At 40.1% G+C, this 14880-nt stretch overlaps 1 protein-coding gene across 4 annotated transcripts in view; it reads left to right on the forward strand.

The window, feature by feature from the left end:
* Positions 1–9872: 9872 nt before the first annotated feature.
* Positions 9873–14880, forward strand: part of LOC134870546 (teashirt homolog 2) — a 46090-nt gene continuing 41082 nt past the window's right edge. Inside the window, exon 1 of one of the 4 annotated variants that reach the window (XM_063892783.1) lies at positions 9873–10057. The gene's annotated coding sequence lies outside the window, so the exon portion shown is untranslated. Of the gene's footprint in view, positions 10058–12652; positions 12890–14344 lie in introns of those variants that run through there. The other 3 variants (XM_063892773.1, XM_063892763.1, XM_063892753.1) reach the window with 3 other exon arrangements.

Here is a 14880-nt window from a genome sequence, read left to right on the forward strand (position 1 = left end):
CTTGCACCATCCACTGTGAAAGTGACATTCAATGTTATGTATTAATCATAGAAATCATCAATATATGCACTATTAATTGTCACACTTCTTTATAAAGAAAAGAAGCTCCACTGTGGGGAGGTCTTCTCGGTCTGGGACGTTAATTTGTAGATAATGTGATTTACTAACTCCTCTTTCGTATTTGATTTTATATAAAGTCCTCCTTTACCCTGTAGTGTTGTTTCCATTGGAGACGAATACATTTGTGCCGCACATTCAAGGATTAAGTGGGCAGAAACTGAAGTATCGATGCAGGAAATAAACATAAACGCAGACAGATGGCTGCTTCTAATGTTAGTGTCGGTATTGATTGTTCTTGGGACATTTTAAAAATGCTAACGCGAAAGAGAGTTGTATAAAAAGCCATGCTGTAAGCAGAGAGAGGAAACAAGCGTTGTGATTTTGTAAAAGTCTTGTGTGCAGAGGCTCATCCTGTAAGAAGAGGAGTGTGCCGCCCAGCTATTTATTGCTACACTGCCGAATGCAACGCCAGCTCAAAAGGCTTCAAATCATTGGGGAGATTGTTAGGCTTCTGCGAAAATTACGGAAATGCAGGGGAAATGGATGAGCAACACTTCATAACAATTAATCAGGGGCGGCTGATTAATAAAGTTCATTTTTTATTCTCGATGATTCAGGGGATTATCAAAAGGACACTGTCCTTGTCATTTTGATTAACAAACCCATCCTCGCTCTGGAAGAGGACGCGCTGAAGGAAGACGCTTTCTTTCGCCCATAAAATAAATATTGAATGAGAATATTAACTCGTTAACCTTGACAAGTATTTGTAATTTTCATAAGGGGGTAAACCAGCAGATTCAGCACAAAAACTGCTGTGGGGGTTTGAGAAAAGGCACGGGAAGAGGGGTGGGGGGGACAACACACAACAAATTAGAGAGAATGAAGAATGCTACTGCATGAATCCTGTCATTTTTATGGGCTGCAATGATTAATTTGTTTGTTCAAATTCTCAATTAAGCCAGGAGGAACTGGCAGAATTAGAAAAGGAGAGCAGTGCGGCGTTGTCTTGGCTCTGCACGTGCCCGGGGGAGATATAGCCCTACCTGATCTCAGGTCAGCAGGCTGCTCTGTAGACAGCTCCCCGCCTGCAGCACGGGCGTGGTGAGATTCATTTCAAACGGTACGGGAAAAATGTAAATCAAAATATTTCCCCCTGCTGATAAATCATTCTGGCTTTTCCTTTCATTTGTCCAGGTCGTCTTGTCAAGGGTAATGCCCTTAAAATGTCAATTGTCACAGAGAGCATGCATCGCATTAGACATAAAGTACAGTTCACCACACACAAAAACAGCAGTCAGTCGCACTGTTGTACAGAAAGAAATAAAATATGGAGCTTGCACTTCCCTTTTCCCTGGAGGCCCTGTGCACTTATTATTTGTCAGAGTGACAGATGTTTTTCAAATGATGGCGTCTCATGTGTGCTGAACTTCTACCAAAGCCCTACCGTGAGAGACCGCAGGATTTTATACACCATCTGATGGTGGAAACCTCCACGGACTCAATCCCTGTGCTGTAAGCTTCGTAAAGCAGCAGAGGGGGTGGGGGGGATGGGAGGGTTATTACCAGGGTGGTCCTTTGAGGTGATCGCAACACTTCGGCCACGGACCTGATTTTATAGCAGCAGCATTAAACTCCACATCCAGAGTTACATTGGCTCATCAGAATTGGATTTGCAGAGTGCTGTGAGTTTGTTTTGGTGGCTGCAACAGATTTTATTTACCGCGCGCAGATATAAATATTAATATAGTCGATAAACAAATTTGCAAGTTACTCTGCAGTTCCACAAACTGAGCAGAAAGAAAGAGGTCATTTTTTGCAATATGCATTTTTAACTGTGTGGGAGGAAAACACTTAGGTAGCATCACAGACCTAGAATAGTTTAAGTGGATGGTTGTTGGAAAAGATCTACCAGTGAAGAAGGTCAATGGGGTGTTGCTCGACTTTTTTGCATACCATAAAGTGTCAACAAGAAGGAAAATGCACATTGAGAGAGAGTTTTGTTTTCTGATTAGCCACATGCACACTTCACGTTATTGCTCTGCTGGGCCGAAACCGGGTCAACATATCAGCAATGCTTCGAAAAACTGCATTTTTTATTTCTTAAATGCGAATATATGTCTTTAACCATGTTGTTTTCAGGTCAATGAAAGCCAAAATGCCCATATGTAACGTATAGACATATTAATAAACTGATGTATCCGTGCATCTTTTATTTTGTACCTTTGGCCCGCCCTTGCAAATCAAATGCCCACCCATGGATTAAGGTCAGCCGCCGGGTCTGTCTTAACATACAGTAGAAGTGTTCAAATGCATTGAGAATGACATGGTTGCTTAAACTCAGAAATGAGAACAACTCGTGTTTTAAAATACATGCACTTTACTTGAGGATATCCCAGAACAAAGTACACTATTTTTATTCCCCTTGCATTTATGTAACATCTGCAGAACATTGCAAAGCTACACTCTTAAACAGCCCACGTAAAGAGAGAGGAATCGCAGTGAGTATAGCTGGATCGCTGCCTTTATGCTGACCCACTGATGTGCGGATGCGCTTTTCTCTCTGACACATTTAAAAATCCAGTACTACACCGTGTTTATTTAACATCTTTATTAAACCGCTTCCAGTGTTTACCTCTATAACAGTTTTGCGATATTGAAATCAAACAAAAGAATACATCTTGTGCGTTCAAGTGTATCTTGTCAGAGGTAAAATAATCGTTAGAGAATGCGTTGTTTTATTCCACATACGCTGCAAATTCTCTGAGCAAAAGTGCAACTTTGTTATTGTGTTTACGACCATTATATGATTTTTGTAATGAAATCACAGTGTGTTTTCCGCACCAGTGGCTGCTTTTAATAGTGTTGGCCACCTTTTCTTTTTTCCAATTCAAGGTGTCCTCTATACAGTATGTATATCCAGAGCAGCAGCATTGACTGGAGCCAGCACTTGTGAAGCGAAAATGCTTATTAGTCAAACAGTCCCCATCGGAATAATGCCACGGTCAGCCAGTGGTGAGGGATAACTCTGTGGATGACACTCTGGAGCCTATTCTGTAGGGGATCTGCTTTAGTACAGCACGCACAAACATGATGTATGGACACACAAGCAGAAAGGCATCATGGGACCACACAATGGAAGAGCTGCGGATGAGTTACTGTAGTGAGAGCGGGGCTTGCATTGAACATGCTCTTCAAAACAACGACAGCATGTTCCAGTTTCTGCTTAACGATCCATTTGCCTCTTCAACCTTGATCAAAAACTTTCAGCTAAAGTAAAACATTCAAAGATTAATATGGAATAATTGTAGTTAAGGCTCTCCGTGGAATCCCTAGAATCCTTGTGGTGGGAAAAATATAAAACAGGTTTTATGGCTTCATCTTTTATGGGCCTGGTTAGGCCACGAAAAAGTTGACAGAATTAGTATCAGGAAATATGTTGTGCTAGAAACCTGGTTACGTCGGGAGTATCTGCACTGGCAGGTTTTGTTGTGAATGGCTAACACCAGATGGCTAGTAATCTCTAAACTGGACTTTATTTACACACACCTAGCATTTTTGTTTGAGTTTACTTCTTTATTTGCACACAAGGAATAAAACCAGAAGATGAAAAAGAAACAGAAAACATGAGAGTCAAGAAGCTATTGGCTAATACAGGGGGCCGCATAAACATAAACATGATAATGCTTTGTTTGTTACCAAATAACAAAGTAACTAAATGACAATTAGAAACACAAAAGGAAAAGAAAAATCACAGTATTTTGTGTACAGATGTAAAGGAAACACTGGCCATGATGAAAATGCTTAACCAGTCTGGAAATATCATTCAGTTAAAGAGGAAAAATGCTATGAAGCCACCTAGCATGCCTAAAGCTAACTTAGCTAATCTTACTCTGTCAGTTAGCAAGCTTGTTAGATTGGGTGCTAACCGGGGAAACCATTTTACACCGTTTATTCAAGAGTTATAGTAATACCATCACCTGCTGTCTCATTGTTTTCTGTAATTCAAGATTATTTTTGAAAATAACTATTAAATTGAAAGACGGAGCAACACTGCTAACTGCTAACACTGCTAAGCTAAGCTAATTTTCTGCATTAAGTTGAAGTGGAAAATGCTACGAAGCCACGTAGCATGCTTAAAGCTAACGTCAGTAAGCAAGCCTGCTAGCTTGGTTGCTAAAGGGTGCAACACTTCCAACCTAAAAAGCTAAATTAATAACATCAACTCCTGTCTCGTGATTTTCTATAATTCATGATTATTTTTTTCAAGAACTTTAAATAAAAAGACAGAGCAACACTGCTGACTGCTAACACTGAGCTAAGCTAATTTCTGCACTTTAGACTATCTGTGAACACTTTCAGGACAGTTTGTTGTTCGTTTGTCAAATGTATAAATTGAGCTCATTTTATTTAATTTTGCGACTGAATCCACATATTTGGTGATTCGTTGGATTTAAGGTGATTTGGCCGCAAAATATTCTGTTGTTTTTGAATGTCGTTGTGTGACTTTGCCTTGACAGAGTTATATTTAGTATGACTTTCATTGCCAGGGCCCTTCAAGTTTAATACAAAGAGGTTTGTCAAAGCATCATATATTTATGTGGAACATTTGCTGCGTATGGGGAAGGAGAAAATCAATTTCCCGCCCCCTCTTGATAATTGATCGTTTTTTCCGAGTGTACTACAACGATGACATGCCAAGTCTATCACATTTTGAATGGTAGTAAAGCAGCCAACTCTGTCTATCTAATATATCTATTTCTATCATATATTCACTCATCAATCTTTAAATAAATTAATGTGCTTTGATGTACCCTAACAATGACACTTAAAACAATAGAAGCCGCTAAGCAGGGACAGGGTTGTACACTTTGCTGATTTAATTCCTCATCTCCACTTAACAGTCTCTCAGACACCCCGTCATTAGGCCAGTAAACCTTCTCAAAATAAATCCAATCCCATAAATCTACCTCTGAAGGAATCTGATACTTTTAAAAAGTGACAGTGACTGACCTTGAGTTTTATTTTTGTCACACCAGAAACTGTCTCCCTCAGCAACGAGAGACGTGCCTGTCCAGATGGTTTTGTGTGGCATCGTCTTGCTAATTGTCAGTGATGCCATCAAAGGGATGTAGCAGACCTGACAACTTAGCTGATGAGCAATAAGATGAGTATGAGGGGGGAAATTAGAGCCACAAACATGTGACAGTTATTTTGTGCTGCCTACCTATGCTTTTTAACTCATTTGGCTTCCTTTGTTTCCTGCACACTTGAATAGAGTAGAAAGGAAAGCTATTATTGTTATTAAAACGGGGTTCAAAATAGTAATTTCTGTGTTTATTACTGTGTCTAATTGCATTACGCAAGCTTTAAATATCTCTGAAAATATCAGAATGCAGAATTTATTCCTCCATACTGCATTGTATAGGCCTGAATGTCAATGGTCGTAATAATTCACATGTATTTTGAAGCTAGCACCTGTCTAAGTCCACTTTAAAGTTGAATGGGCTGCGGCACAGTAGCGCGGCAGTCCGTCCCCTGTGACTGTAAAACATGCAAGACAAAACATATGACACAGGGGATGATCCTGACCTGAGAATGACATGTGCTAAAGTACATTATAGTCATTGCCAGGATAAAGGTCACATTGACTCCTGTTATAAATTGGACAGGACAGCTCCAGCATACATGGAGTGTCAAGTGTGAGGAGGTCTGAAAGAAAATCCCTCGGATGTTTCGACACACACACACACACACACACACACACACACACACACACACAGGGCCGGATAAAAGTGTCTACGTCTCGCTCTCACTTGTGATTAGCACACTTAATCGTCACATTAAAGGAGAAGTCTGCGCTTAAGTTCATGATATAATGGCTGCTGCGGCGTTGTGTTTTTCTGCCAGCGGTCATCCATACTGCAGAAAAGGGTAGGATGCAAGTTCAGGGTTTATTATTGCTCCTGTTTATACCATTAATGAGTCAAATTCAGTCTCAACTCTTCTGTTGCTGGAACAAATATATATTTACATTTTCATCTGAGGCATCATAGTGCTTTCACTAAGAATACCTCGCCTGGAACGGCGGTAAAGCACAAGAGCAGACTTTTGCTCTGAGATACAAAGAGAAACGACTTGAAAGGAAATAAGCAAATGAATGCAATGCCTCATTAGGCGGGCTTTATTTGACCGTAGCCAATTAGAGAGCATCTGTAATTTAAAACAGTCAACCTAAAAAAAGACTCAACGAAGAACATATTCCTCTCATGGGAATCCTTTGCCTTGTTTTCATTCAAATTACTTTTTTTACCAGTGACATTTTTTATCTGAACGAGTATGAATAGTACACAGAAGACAGAAGAGATATGCAGATAGTCAGACTACAGTAAGAGTTTGTAAGTTGAGATGAAGAGACGGGTCTCGTGGAGGTCAAGGTTGATGCGTTCGGCCTCGCTCTCGCCTCGCTTTGCTGACTTGTTTTGCCGTTAGTTTGTGATCAATACCCCTCCCTCTGTCTTAATCAACAAACTGCTGAAGGATTTGCAGGCTGTTGCCTTAATGACACAAAGGTGCACTCTGAAAAACAAAGCTGCAGTCACGGCAAGACTGACAGATGTTTACCCAGGAATCACACCTGGGTGAAGATTAACATGGCACTCCTCACAGCACTGAAATATTGATAAGGAGATTCAGAGGCCTTTGTGAGTGATCCGCATCAAAAGATATGCCCGAAAAACAAGATTGCGGCTGCACGCTTTGCAGGGGGAGCCTCGTGAAAAATAGTAACACCTGTATTGCTTATACTGGTTGTTAAGCATCCGAATAAAATTTTGTGCAATATGCATAACCAAATGCTGGAATAATGAGCCATCTGTATGTGTGGTCCCTTCCTTGGAGATGCCAAGAACGGCACCATCTGTGATGCAGCTACCAGCTGTTTTCCTTCTTATTACATGTTTATTAAAAGCTGAAGTTGTCCTCTTCAAGAAGAGTAAAAGAGAGCATGGGTGGCAATGTTGGTTATCTGATTGCCTCCATCTCCATTAGAAACAGACTTGAGCTCTGCTCTTGGTCCTATAAAAACACGCTAACTGTTTCAACAGAACAGAGGGAGTGCTAATTAAATACTCCCTCTTTTTCAGCAGCGACTCGCAGGAAATTAAGAGAACAAACAGAAGATTGACTGGCAGCAAAGCAACAAACATGAAAGAGGATGAATGAATGAAATCCACCAGGACTGGAAATAAATAAATAAACGTGTCACTTTCCCCACCTTCACTTAGCCCTTTGGGTTTGTATTTCAAAAATCCCTCAGCAGGGTTTACGCATCTTTTCTATTGCATTGTTTTCAATTTTCAAAACCTATTAGCAAGATATCGATCGACCACAATTGAGCATTTATGCACAGCAGGCAACCTACATCCCTCAAGTCAGAATCAGATCACATCTCCCGTAATTGAGGGTGGCAGAACTGCAGACCACCCTCTGCAACTGTCAACAAATTTCAGGAGCTCAAACTAAGATGCGTCAGGGATGCATCCTGCACCGAGTGATGGACACTGAGAAGGAGAACTGGAAATGTCCATCAGCATTCTCTGCCATGTACTGAACGAGACAGGTCAGGTCTGAATAGACACTGACAAACCCAGGGTGGACACACTGTCGACGCAGACTAAAGCAATAGCAAGGGACAAGTGACAGGCTGCTTTGATGCCTTACTTAACTACAGCACACGCATGCGGGGAAGGCAAAAATAGTGCGTGGCGGGTCGGACACCCACGTGCACGCTCGTCCATATGGAAAGACGGGCCTCGAACCCTAAAAAGAAGGTTAAAGAAACTCCGGTGCGAATTTCTCAATGTGAGAAATACAGTCTAAGAAGTGCAGAATGTAGTCTAAAACTGCAGATTGATATTTCTGACAGAGCTTGCATTCCTGAGGTAGTGTGTTCACCCTACTCAATGCTCAATAAAACAAACAAAATGCCATCTATTTCTGTATAAACAATTACCTGCCATAGATTGTAACCTTATTGGATCGAGTGAAATGTTTGAAATAAATCATTAAAGGCGCTGACAGGGCATTTATCTTCACTCTTGCTTTAATGCTCTCTGCACAACACAGTGGATGAAGTCAGTCAAGGGTGTGTGTGTGTTTTGTGTTTTCTTTTTTTGCTAAGCCGGGCCCCAGTGTGACTCAGTATGTGTGCTTGTAAGAGCACCGTTGCGTGTGTCAATCCTCCTGTGGAGCCATGTTCTCAAAGCTCTTCATTTTGAAATCAAGCATGAATAATTAAACCATTTCACAAGGCTGCTTTAACGATATATTACATGAGAGGAAATAGGTCAAGCAGCAATGTTGGAAAGATTGTTTGCATGGGTGTTATTGGGTTAAAAAAGACGAGGAACAATACCCCCTTCACTTCATGGCCCATATACGGTACTTATTGTGCAGAGTGACAGACAGCTGCGACTCATTTTCTTTCAGATATGAGTTAATGTAACATCTGGGTCATTGGGTCATCCTTCCCCCCCCCTCGAGATAATACTTCAACTTTAACCACTGGAGGTGATGTTCACCAGCTCGCAAAAGGCTTGACAAGCAAAACGATGTTTAAATATTCATAAATGAGAAATGTTTTTCTACTTAAATGCTTCACTTTTGACAAAAAAATAAATAAAATAAGAAAAATAAAAATATTTGAAATTATTTTGCCCAACCACAAAATTGCAGCCAATAATTGCAACACAATAGTTGGAAAGAACTCTCAACTGGAGTCCTAAAATACTAAATAAAATGTGCTTCTGATATCGAACATCACAATCGTATAAATTGAAAGTTATATTTGTTCTTTTAATATAATTTTTCAGTCAAGCTTTTATAAATATATAGTTAAGACCTCCAGTTCCCCTCTAGGCTAACCCTGTTAGCTCTGTCTTCACTTCACTGTTCCTGCTGTTAGCACTGTTAGCTGCTAGCTCCCAGCTCAGCCACTGCCATGGTGAGAGCCATGTGGAGGCAATCCCTCTGTTCTGACTTTTGTATTAAACCCCTTTTAAAGGAACTATGTCAACAAATATATTCTTGCTTTTGAAGCATTTTGTCAGCATGAGAGGAAGTTAAACCCTCCAGTACCTCCCGGGCTAACACTGTTAGCTTGTCATGACTTTTGCCTTTGTTTGCACTGTTCTTGCTGTTAGCACAGTTAGCTGCTAGATGTTAGCGCCCAGCTCAGCCAACGCCATGGTGAGGCAATCCCTGTGCTCTGAATTCCTCATTTGGACATTTTGTTTTTCTTTCTGAATAGACTTTTCACCTTCACGAATCCACGGGAATAGCTTCACAAAATGGTATAGGACAGGTACATATTCAAACATTTACTGTAACCATGCATATTTTTGGCTTTGTTGGACATACGTTTGAAATCGTGACAGAAAAGTGGTAAAGTCTTTTGTTGTAAATTTAAATTGAGAGATATTTACAGTTAGCCAACAAAGAAAGAAGGGCATACTTCTCCTTTGTCTGTTCTTTTTACTCCTTTCTAGGAAATCATCATACAATTCGGACCCAGATTGTGACCTTGATTAAAGAACGAATTGCACAATCATCCTGCCAGGGTATAAAAGCCTAAAGACATACTGTACATACCAACAGTAGAGTTGAATTGACACCTATCACAAACAGAGTTACCTGCTTGTCAACTCCTAGTGTTAGGTACAAATGTTACATCAATATTACAATAGTGTCTGTGTCTCTATAGTACACTATAACGTTGTGAAAAAGGAGTAAGTTCTGCCTGATGTGGAGAAAAAAGCGCCAATGATCTCTGTCATCTGTTACATTCAGCCCTGAGGACAAACACGCTGAGTCCCGCAAAGCTCCTTTTACTTTGCTTTCAACAACAACAACAACAACACACACACTTCAGCGTGTTCAACCGTGACTACTTTCAACTAAACTGGAATTCTTACACAGGACAGGACCACAGTGCTGTTGTGTGAGTAACCCCGAAAACCTTTGTAGCGTCTTAGTTGTTGAATGAGTTGTAATAACTTATTCAAATAGGCCCTATTATGGTTTTTTCTTTGGGGGGGGGGGGGTTTCCTGGTCCTATGTTCTGTTATATTGATTTGTGTGCATGTAAATGGTCTGCAGACGCTAAAATCCCAAAGTACTGACATCAATATTTAACACTTGCTTCTATTGGATAGCGCTCCAACACATTGTAGGTGATAGGCTAAAGGGCGGGACATCTCTAAGCGGTTGACCAATCACAAAAGAGCCGGCCAGCTAACCAATCAGGGCTCTGGTTTCAGACAGAGGGTGAAAAGAGCTGCTGCAGCACAGGCAGTATGAGAAAAATACGAGTAGAGGCACAAATATAATCTAAATGTACAAATATAAACCTGAAAATGAGCATAATATGTCTCCTTTTAACGTCTGTTTCTGGAAACATCTTAATGCTGTCATTAAAACAACAACTAAGGCATAATTTGTGTTAAATGATGTTTACATCTGTTTACGTGATCACAGATTACTAACATCCTGTAATTTGTTATTCCCCATCCTTGAAACAAGATCATATTAGGCTTGCATCATTATACCGCTGCACTACAGTCCTGCTCTGTGAAATTTTATTTTTAGTCGCTTGTCAATCAAACTTTTTTTAGACATCCTCTGAATAAGTAATAGCTCTGGTTTAAAAAAAAAAAAAAAAGCTTTTGTAAGTTTTCACAAGCATTACATAAATTACAGCTTAAAATCAAGCAGCTGCTTTTGACTGTATGCATATGCTGTTGTTCCGCTTTGAAAATTATGAAACCAGACTTCAATCACTGGCTGTACATGAAATATCATCTTTGGATTAAAGACAGGTTTATATTTCCTAAACCGTCCTCCTTTTATCGTGAGAATTATAATAGCCTCCCTATTGTTAAAAGGCTGTGTAACTAAATAGTTCAGCCGTATAATATGAGGCCAGTGTTACAATATTACAAACGGTCTCCGGTTGAGTCCAGATTTCGCTCAAATGGATAATTGACCAGTGTGGATCAAAAAGCTTTTGTGTTTTTGAATGTTATAGATACACAAAGGGCTTTTTAACCCACATGATGTGACTCAGTCTGAAAAAATGTGCTCATTTGTGTTCAGTTTGATCTCACTCTGCTCCTGCACATTGCTGTTTGTCTGATGTTGATGGGGACTATTGCTTTGTCAGAAAGTGTCCAAATGCTTTAGAAAGTTTCACCATTTTCACTCTTTTTAATGTTTGTGGTTTATGGAATCATTATTTGGTTACAGTTTCTAGGATTAAAGCTCTGAACTGGGGAAAAGTGCAAAAAAATCGTATTCAAGAGTTAATGTTTATCAGACTAGAACCCATATTACACATCCAGACAAAGGAGTTGTTTCAAAAAAGACATTTCCCTGTGTGAGCTTGGAGCCCAGCAATTAGATGCTTGTTAGAAAATGTTAGAAAGAGAGAGTAGACGGACACAAATGTCAGAGATGGAGGAAAAGAAATAAAACAGCCTAATTGCATTATCGTCCCCATCTGAAATATCTTATGCAAGACCATTCGTTCTATCAGCAAACACATCTGTAATACAGACATCTGAAGTAGTGCCGTCTGTTTCTGAACATCCATTTTGTCATAAAATAACATGACAAATAACAAACTGACTTTAGATCCAATTTAAATACAATATTCACTCCCCTTTTCAGCTCTGTTTTGTTCTTCAACATCTCCTGAGAGACATATCTGCCTCTTTAGCCGCTACACGCCCCTCGACGTCCTCCAATTTAACTTGTATTTTGATTAAGTTCTACATTTTTGGTGTTGTGACATCCCTAGTTGTTTATAATGATAATGTTTTATATGATTTGCCTTAAGCCTTTGGCATTTTTATTGAATTTACAAGACAAAAATACGATAACTAATTTTGAAATGTAATTAAGCCTGTAGGCCTATATCAGCAGCCATTACCCTCCCGACAACTGCCTGTTGTGTCTGTCCTGTAGCGTCTCACCGTCCTGTACGATGCCACATTCAAGGTTAACCTGAGTTTCCACTCCACTCAGAGCATTTCTCCACCTATCAAGAATACACCGTGAAGATGAATAGAAGCCAATCAAAGGGGAAATGACGAGAGGTAAAAACTCTGGCAGCCGTCAAAAGAGACGTTCTGAAAGCTGCTTTGTTGATAATAAATTAAAGGCTGATTTTTTTGTCCACATTCCAGAAGTACCGTGGGTGACTTGCAAAGAATGTGGGTACATTTTGTGTTTCTGAGTGGCATGGAAATCAAGTCTACATGGGTGTAAATGCTCAAACAAACATTTAAAGAATGTACAAACTATGCTTCCTGTTATTTGTCGGAGAAGCGGCTCAAGTTCTTAATCAGATCTGAGATAACAGATTTATCTGAGTTCAGGTTTTAGAAAACAACTGCGTGTTTGAGGGAAGATTTTCCAATCGTGTTTACATTTTATGTTCAGTTAATACATTTCTGTCATCAAACACAGGTCAAAGTTCACAGATATTAAGTTTTTGTTCTCTGCGTGTGAGCTGCATATTTGCTTCATCTCTGCAAAGATAGCTACAGGTGTCTCTCTGAAAAAAACACCACTAACTAGACATATGTTTGTCACATTTTGTTACAGTGGAGGATCACACTTAAATGAAATCTGTTGAAGTTGTATCCTGGAAAATCCTCAAGCAGCCAGGTATGAGAGTTGCAACCATGTGAGGGAGGGAAAAAGCTCATCAAGACGTAAGGGATGACAAATTCCACCATCTGCACGTGGATCCGCCGCTGACACAGGAATGGTAAGTTAAAAAGTTGGACATTCAGGTGCTGATCAGAAAGTTTTTTCCGAAGCAGCCTGGTGAAAAAAAGGAGTGGGCGATGCAAATGACGCAAGGACACAGAGCGAGGCCATTCAGGGGGAGATAAGGAAAGGTGGTGGTGGTGGTGGCGGTGTAACGTCTGTCACCACACACACATGCTTTGTGTACACACAGGGTGTTAAGAGCTGTCAGACAGGTATGGCTCAAGCTTGATCCGCGCCATGATTGATCGCGCAGGTTCAGGTGAAGTTCACGGGAGGTCTCTGGTATCATTGGCAAAATGAGTGACAGACACAAAACAGGGTGATGGAATATTATCAGGAAGCCATTTGTAATGCGGAGCGAGCCTGGATCTCTGAGGGGTGTTGTCTCTCTGAAATGAAGTCATCCATCACCTCAACTTCATATTTGATTAGGTCATCATGAGCAGGTTTTAAAGAAAGAGAGGCTTGATTGGGGCCTGCATGTCAAAGTGAGAAGGTGTTGTCATTTGAAAGTAAAAAGATTGAAAAATATACTTAAGGAATGAATGTTACAGAATTGTTGTAGTCATTTAATTTATCTACAAAATACGTACAAATGTACCTACTTGCTTACTTTTAGTGAATATAATTTAGCAGAAAAGCCAAATATTCCCTGGTCTAGTGGTCAAAATGTTAAGGTTTCCCAGCCTTTGTTTGTTTTGTTCGATATGTAAGTGAATATTTTTAGGTTTTCGGAGTGTTGGACATGGAAAATATGCAATTTCATGGCATCCTGTTGTGGCAAAGATCTGTTTATATACTCTAATTACCAACATTTTACAGTTAATTATTTAAAAATAAAATAGAAACATTACTTTCATAGATATTCAATGGTAAATAATGATTTTAGGTGGATTGATGCCTTTTGTAAGTGAAAAATAATCAGATCAGAGGCTAGAAAGGGGAAAGAACGAGTTAGATGTATGGCATGACAAATATTAGTTTACTTATATATGATTTTCTGAAATGCCAGATGATCGTATTGCATGCATTATAAGATCACGTTCAGATCTCACTGTTTATTGGATGTTTAATAGCATGTTTAGGATAAAAGATAACGTAAAAGTTCCATAAATGTAATCAGATTACACAACAAAAACTATGTTTCCGGTCAGTTTTCACTAAAATGTGATAAATTGCATCTTCAACATAGATTAATCAGACATGATGCATTCTCCCAAGTGGCATTCCGTGTTAGAAATGATCGCTGTAGCTGCTTTTGTGTACCTTGTGATAAGCTACTCCGGGAACAGCTAAACAGCATACTGTTAAAATAATATTCATACAGCAGGTTTTACCTTCCAATAACCACGCTACTGCTGCTCGTGACTGCATCAGATCGGATTGTGTTGGAAATCTTACAAACTTTATGCTTTTCATTCAGCGAGCACGCAAAGCGGAAGCTGCAGAAAAGGATCTAAAAGCAGAAAAAAGGGCTGCATGAAAAGGCACCGAGTGATAGGAAGCAGCAGCAGCAGCAGCACAGCCTCTTTTCCCTGGCCTCTGTTCCTTTAATAAACTCATGGTTATCTAGTGTAACAAATGTCTCGCTGCCATCATCAAGTCCAGGCGAGGAGGGAGGAGTTTTTAATGTTCAGTTTGTTCTATGGATCGATGTCTGCTGGCATCGCCTCTCCCCTTTGCCTGCACCGTGCGTAATACACCGTACCATTACCAAACGCTTTTTACGCGCATTCCCTGCACATATTATCCAGCGAAACTGCCCGCGGGACAGACTGACACGCGCCGATCAACGTATGTGGCACTGATGGACGAAAACGGATGGTGAAAGGAGACGATTCGCCCCCCGTAGGAGGAGGAAGAAGAAGAAGGTGAAAGAAGCCCGGCTTTGAACATCTGTTTCCCCCTTCAAGACGATTCCCGAGCTGGATTTCTGTTCATAGTGAGAGAGACTGAACTACTCCGAGAGCCAAAATAAAGACTCAC

This window comes from Eleginops maclovinus, chromosome 1 (assembly GCF_036324505.1).
Source record: "Eleginops maclovinus isolate JMC-PN-2008 ecotype Puerto Natales chromosome 1, JC_Emac_rtc_rv5, whole genome shotgun sequence".
Taxonomy (NCBI): domain Eukaryota; kingdom Metazoa; phylum Chordata; class Actinopteri; order Perciformes; family Eleginopidae; genus Eleginops; species Eleginops maclovinus.